Here is a 7,666-nt window from a genome sequence, read left to right as displayed (position 1 = left end):
CGAGAGTCAGTGTGAGGTTGTTTTGTGCCCAACATTTTCTCCCAAAAGGCCGTGACATTATTTATTTATTTATTTAGTTAGTTTTTGTTACAGATGTTTCCCCCACTGATTCCCCCCTCTCCCCGCTCCCCGCCCTGTCCCCAGCTTTGTTGTCCATGTCCATTGCTCATGCGTACATGCATATAAGTTCTATGGTTTATCTCTCCCCCACCACCCCCTCTTCTGGGGATTGTCAGTCTGTACCCTACTTCCACGTCTCTGGGACTACCCCATTCCTCAGACTGTTATGTTCATTATATTCCACAAATAAGTGAGATCATATGAAACTTGTCTTTCTCTGTTTGGCTTGTTTCACTTAGGATAATACTTTCCAGGTACCTCCATGTCATCTCACATGATAAGAGATCTTTCTTTCTTACAGCTGCATAGTACTCCATTGTGTATATGTACCACAGCTTTTTTATCCATTTGTCTACTGATGGACAGTTGGGCTGTTTCCAGATCTTAGCTATTGTAAATAGTGCTGCTATGAACATGGGGGTACATATATTCTTTCTGATTGGTGTTTCAGGCTTCTTAGGGTATATTCCTAGAAGTGGGATCACTGGGTCAAATGGCAGTTCAGTTTTTAATTTTTTGAGGTAGCACCATAGTGTTTTCCTTAGTGGCTGCACCAGTCTGCATTCCCACCAGCAGTGCAGAGTCCTGTGCAAAGGCCGTGACATTTAACGTGAGCCATGGTAATGTGGTTTCATCACAATCACATCGCCAGGTGCTTACACCACTTTGTACGGTATTTAGCACCAGTCCGTCAGTGAAAGACACTCAGCGATTGCTCCCATTTGCATTTTTGGTTATTATTTAGGATCCTATCTCCTCTTGATTTGTTCACTCTTTGTTAATCTCTGTACAGTTTTTTTTTGTGAGTGTGTGTGAAATATTTTAATCTTTTTCAGGAGAGTTAAAGGGATGTTAGTATAAAGAACCATTAAAACGCAACACTAACTTGGAAAAATAGGATTGTTTCCCAGTTGTAAGATGAAAAACAAACAAACAAAAATTCTCTAGTTTGTTTGCTTTTTGGTTTGTTTTCTGTTTCCTTCTGCAGGTTGTAAATATTTTATATTCCGACACCTTTGTGATTCCTTCTACTGCTTCCAAGCTGAGGCTGCTCCCTCAGCCCAGACCTCGTAAATATTCCGTCCTATTACTCGTGGGCTTCGTCTTTACATCTCCGAAGCTGCATTTTCTGTTGGATCTAGACCTTCTTTTGCTGGACTTACCTTCTCTGTGTTCACGCAGTGGCTGGACACTAAACGGAACAGCCGATGACGGGACGTGTCCCCGAACGCCGGTCCCCGAAGGCTGCTGGCCCACTCTGTCCTTTACTGTGCGAGGACACGATGTACGACCTCTCCCCTGCTTCCGGCGCGGCCACACTCGGAGCCGCAACAGTCACCCACTGCTTGGCCACTGCGTTTATTTGATCTATGTTTTTGCCAAATAACCAATTAAAAAAATTAAGGGCGATGCTTGTTTTCCTAATTGTGAAAACGGTAGGTCGCTTTTTATGGACGTGCAAAGAACGCAGAGAAGTAAACACGAGAAGGTCTCACGCGACTCTAAAACGTCATCTGTCGTCAGCTCTTGTTATATTCCATGTCCACGTTTGTTATATGTGATTTTCATAGACTTGCATATAGTTGTGTTTGCATATAGTTGTGTGTATTAAACAAAATTAAGTGTATGAAGAGGAGCCTTTCCCCTGCTGCTGTTCCTGCCCTGTCCCACCCCGATGATGGATGATGGCCAGAGAGCCTATTTGCTGGGTCACTGGGGAGGGATTGTATTCATTGCTTCATCCACAGCACCTGTCAGTTCATTACACAATTTTTTCTTGAGCACTGCAATGAACGGATGGACCACTTTACGGTGAGTAAGTTGTGGGAGGGTCTTGTCTTCGGGGTGGCCTCAGTTTTCAGGGCCTGAAGGCATTTTTTTCTGGGGATGCTTCGTGTCTTTAGCAAAAGAACCTCGATCTCGAGACTGGCGGGGGAGGAGGAGCGAGGAAGTGGGCAGGAGAGGGGCGATCTCTGCCGGCTGAGGATTCTTTCTCTCTCTTTAAAAATGAATTACGGAACATTTCACGAATCTGTGTCACCCTGTGCAGAGAGCAGACTGATCTTCTCCATTTCATTCCAATTTTAGCACATTTGCTGCAGAGGAGAACACAGCCTGAGGTCCCACAGTTTTGTCTGTGAACTTGCACCGATTCCTTTGATCTCCGTGGGTTTTGGAGTGTTTGGGAGTAATGGCCTCGGTCTCTACCTTACTGCACGGGGAGGGGGCAGAGTCTGGCGCTACAATTGCTCTGGGTCCAGGCTTCCTCTTCCTCAGTTCCCTGAGCCCTCAGCCCTGGTGTCCCGCGCCCCCAGGTGGTGTGGCCGTGGGGGTCCCTGTGGGAGTGGGGGCGCGTGTTCTTTCCCACAGTCCCACAGGTTACGCAGGCACTGAGCTGTGGACCCCTCGTCGGCTTGGTGGTCGTCTCCATCCCTTCTTGGTTTTCAAAGCATTATGTGTTTGGTTCTCTTCTTTTGTAATTTTCATCCTTGCGAAAAATTTTTATTGTCATTTTAGCAGACTTTTGGGAGACAGAAAAGCGAAATGCGCGTTCTGCTACTTCAGCCCAAACTCTCCAGATTCCCCTTCATTGTAAAGACCCGGCGCTGATATGCGCACGATAAAACCTTCCACTACCACATCTGGTTCACTTTATGGTCCCCTTTTTACTGCTTGGCACATCTGTGGAACTTCCCAATCCTCGGAGAAAGGCGAGGAACAAAACAGAATAAACAGAGAAACAAGTGAGCAGGAGGGACATGAGGACGAGGGGGACCGGGAGAGGTGGGGACCCTTCTGTGACGGCTGTGTCTGGGCCTGGAGCCCCCAACCCCCTTCTCCAACCCTGGCTCTTTAAAAGAAACCACGGGAGCAGTCAGACAGGTGCCAGATGGGAAAGGTTCCCTGCACGGTTCTCCTGTGTTCACAAACCAGGCACGAGGGGTGTCCTGACTCCCTTTTATAAAGTCCGTGTCGTCTAGGGAAATGGACACCTGGCGGTTCATCTGTCCCTGGTAGGTATTGCTCCCGAAGGACTTACATCCGAGAAGCCGTCGGGAAGAATGACGACTGCCCCGCACGGTGCTGCAGAGGAATGAGCGCTCTCAAAATGCAGAACTGGGACGGAGGAGAAGCCAGCCCGCCCAACGCCGAACGCACACCGTTGGCCCCAAAGCTGCCGCGGCCGTTCGTGAGCTAATTACGGGAAGATGGCTCGGAATTTTATTTCTTCTACGCGTTGCACACATCAGGAGGAGGGACAATAATCCATAGTATAACTGGCATGGCTCCAAGCTTTTTCCCAATCACAGAAAAATAAGTTCTAAGAAAATAAGCGAGCAAAATTATGAATCATTCAATTGTTCTGAGAAAATCACTGCTAGCGTTTGTTATTTCTTGCTCTCTGGCTCTTGGTTTCTCAGGTTACGCTGCGCATTAGAACTCCTTCCGTGCAGAAACACACGCACAAGGGTACACGCGCGCGTGCACACACACAGCCTTTGCAGGTTTGCTGTCTCAGTGGTCCTCAACATGATCTTCGAGTCATGCAGTCCCTCTCAAATCCCAATGACATTCTTGGCACGAATAGAAAAAACTACCCTAAAATTCATTTGGAATCTCAAGGGACCCCGGATAGCAAAAGTAATCTTGAAAAGGAACAAAACTGAAGGACTCATACTTACTGATTTTCAAACTTACTTCAGAGCTACAGTAGTCAAAGCAGTCGGGTCCTGGCATAAAGACAGATATATAGACCGATAGAATAGACTAGAAAGTTCAGAGATAAACCCTCGCATATGTGTGGTCAGATGACCGACATGGTGCTAAGACCATTCACTGTGGGAAAGGACAATGTTTTCAACAAATGGTGCTGGTAAAATTGGGTACCCACATGCAAAAGAATGAACTTGAACCTCCATCTACCACCATCTATAAAAACGTACTCAAAATATATCAAAGACCTAAATGTAAGATTTAGGACAATACAACACTCAGAGAAATTCGTACAACAAAAACTTGGGACATTGGAGCTGACAATGATTATTTTTGGATATGACACCAAAGACAGGTAACAAAAGAAAACACTCACAGGTTGCATTTATTTAAAATTTTAAAACTTTGTCATCCAAAGACTATCAACAAAGTACAAAGGCAACTCACAGAATGGGAGAAAATATTTGTGAATTCTACATTTGATAAGGGATTGATATCCAGAATAGAGAACTCCCAAACTCGAAAACAGAACAAAGCAAGAACAACCTGATTCAAAAATGACCAAAGGACTTGAATAGAATTTCTCTAAAGAAGATATAGAAATGGCCAATAAGCGCTTGAATACCTGCTCAACATCACTAATCATTAGGGAAATGTAGATCAAAACTGCGTTGAGCGTATTACCACCCATAGGTTGGCTACTATCAAAAAACCAGAAAACATATATTGGTGAGGATGTGGAGAAACTGGAACCCATATGCACTGTTGATGAGAATGTAAAATGGTACAGTTACTATGGAAAACAGTAAGGCAGCTCCCCCCCAAATTAAAAATAGATTTCCACATGACTCAGCAATTCCTCTTCTGGGTTTATACCCCAAAGAATTGAAAGCAGTGTCTCAAAGAGATATTTGCACACCCATGTCCATAGTAGAATTATTCACAATAGCTAAAATGGGCAAGCAATCAAGTGTCCATTGATAGGTGAATGGATAGGCGAAATGTGATATATACATACGATGAAATAGTATTCAGCCTTGAAAAGGAAGGCAATTTGCCCTGGCCAGTTTGGCTCAGCTGTTAGAGCATCAGCCCATGGATCAATGAGTCTCTGGTTTGGTTCCGGTCAAGGGCATGTACCTTGGTTAAAGTTCATCTCCAGCCCTGCTTGGGGTCGTGTGGGAGGCAGCCAGTCGATGTGTCTCTCTCACGTTGATAGTTCTCTCTCTCCCTCTCTCCCACTCTATCTGATGATAAGTGGAAAAATACCTTCAGGTGATGATTAAAAAAAAAAAAAAAGGAAGGTAATTCTGACATGTGCTACCACATGGGTGAACCTTGAGAATATTATGCTAAGTAAAATAAGCTGGTCACAAAAAGACCAATAGTGTATGCTTCCACTTAGGCAGTGATTACATTCATAGAGATAGAAAGTAGAACAGTGGTTGGAGAAGGAATGGGACATTATTGTGTAATGGCCATAGAATGTCAACTTTATAAGATAAAGAGAGTTCTGGAGGTGGATGGTGGTGGAGGTTGCATAACATTAAGAACGTATTTACTGCCACTGAACTGTGTACTTAGACATGGTTAACATGATCTATTTTATGTTATTTGTATTTTACCATAATAAAAAATTGGGGAAATGAACAATCATGTCTCCTGAGAACCCATGTCACAGTGCTCCCTTCTCAAAGGTAGGTTGGTGATGAAAATGTTAGCCGTGGAGTGTATCTCTAACATACATTGGGGAGGGGAGTTGTTTGTGGCTATTCTTTGTTGGCTGTGAACACCCGTGACATCACAATGGTCTCTGATTTCAGGAGTTGTGAGGACACTCCAGGATGACAGAGGCCAGGTCACACACAGAGCTACCTACCTAGGGCAGGAGCTATGGACGTGGACATGGCCCTCATGTCAGACGGCGGCTCCAGTGTTGGTCATCAGAACAGTCTGACCCGCAGGGGTCTTTGGAGCTCCCCTTGACATTTCACTCTTGATTAATAGTTATTACACTGGAAGGATTTGACTGCAGGTTTGCTAATTGTTATATCCGCACGTTAAGAGTCTCCTATAACCCAGGCAACCACAAGTGGTGCTGATGCAGATTTAGCTGGAACGTGTTCCCTACGTGATGAGATGTTCTCGGCTCCTCTCTTCCTCAGGATCGAAAGACTGGAAATAATCAACCTCTTCCTTCTTGTCTTGCGTATTTCTTCTTACATTTTACTGATCAATCCTGGCTTCCCAAATGTCTTAATCTTATCTATTGTTTCTATAAACAATTAATATACAGGATGGAATGCTTCCAAACACATTATTCTAAATACTCCAGTTTTGTTTTTTTTTACAATTACATTTTACTCTGTAATTCATTCTGAGATGAATTCGGAGTGAGCTAATTATTTTCTAATTACTTAATCAATCATCCAATCACCATTTATTAAATAATTCCTATGTTTCCCATCGATGTGAAATACAAACACTATCATATCCTAAGTGATCATGTTAGATAGATTTCTGTGTTTTCTCCCCAGTGTCATTAGTGTGTCCACGCACCTTGATAATGATGCCATACTGTTCAGTGTGTTGTGAGTGTATGTTATGATGTCTGGCAATAAAAGTGGACCTTATGCCCTGGCTGGTTTGGCTCAGCAGTTGGAGCACTGGCCTGCAGACCAAGGAGTCGTGGGTTTGATTCTGGACAAGGGTACATACTTGGGTTGTGGTTCGGTCCTCGGCCCTGGTCGGGTCGTGTGGGAGGCAACCAATTGATGTGTTTCTCCCTCGCTTCCTCCCTCCCTATCTAAAGGTAAATGAAAAAAAAAAATATATATCCTTGGGTGAGGATTAAAAAAATATATAATGGTTCTTATTATGCTTCCTTGTGCATTATGTGTGTGTATGTGTGAGTGAGGGAAGGTTAAATAAAATAAGTATGTATTGATTTGAGAGAGAGAGAGAGAAAGGGAGTGGGGAGAGAGAGAGGGAGGAGGGAGAGAGAGAAAGGAAGGGAGGGAGGAAGGAAGGGAGGGAGAGAGAGAAACATCAATGTGAAAGGGACACATCGCGTGGCTGCCACCCGCAGGACCAACCAGGGCCGGGGACAAACTGCAACCGAGGTACGTGCCCTTAGCGGGAACCGAACCCGGGTCTCCCTGGACTGCAGGCTGACGCTCTAACCGCTGAGCCAAACCAGCCAGGGCGGAGGCGCTGTTCTTATCACTGCCCAGGTACGATGGTTTCTACTCAGCAGCCCGGTTCTTTGACGTCCTGGGCAGAGGGCAACCTTGCCAACCTCCCATGCCTGGTGGACCTCCTTAGTCGCTCTGTCTCTGACCCACTGGTAGCATTTGGCTTATAGGCTCCACACCTCTCAAGATGCAGTGTGTCCTCCATCGGGCCTCCCCGCAGGGCTGCTTCATGGGTGGGCGATCCGAGCAGTGGCCAAGGCCCCATTGGGAAGCACCCCGCTCTCCAGTGGGTCCATGCTGGTTGAATGCCCGGCTGGTGCCATCTTCAAATTCTTAAACATTGTCTCTAGACTTGTGTTCCGTGAGTGAAGTCCGCTGGGTCGGAGCGAAGAGATAAGCATGGTTCGTGCGCTGGGCATTTCTTTCTGCCCATCACAGAGTGTCGGTTCCCCCTGGGCAAGAACTCGGGGGACCCCGTGGGCGGCCGCGGAGCTCGCAGCGAGTGGGAGGGGGCCTTGTCTCTGCATCGCAGCAAGCAGGGCGCGGACAGCCGGAGCACCTACTTTCTGTTCGAATCAGCTCTTGCATTCCGAGAACCGTGGACAGCCGGGGAAACCTCTCTTACTCCTGGTGCTTGC

The sequence above is a fragment of the Molossus molossus genome, unplaced genomic scaffold (assembly GCF_014108415.1).
Source record: "Molossus molossus isolate mMolMol1 unplaced genomic scaffold, mMolMol1.p scaffold_m16_p_7, whole genome shotgun sequence".
Taxonomy (NCBI): domain Eukaryota; kingdom Metazoa; phylum Chordata; class Mammalia; order Chiroptera; family Molossidae; genus Molossus; species Molossus molossus.
The sequence above is the reverse complement of the archived record's forward strand: the minus strand, read 5'-3'. Positions refer to the sequence as shown.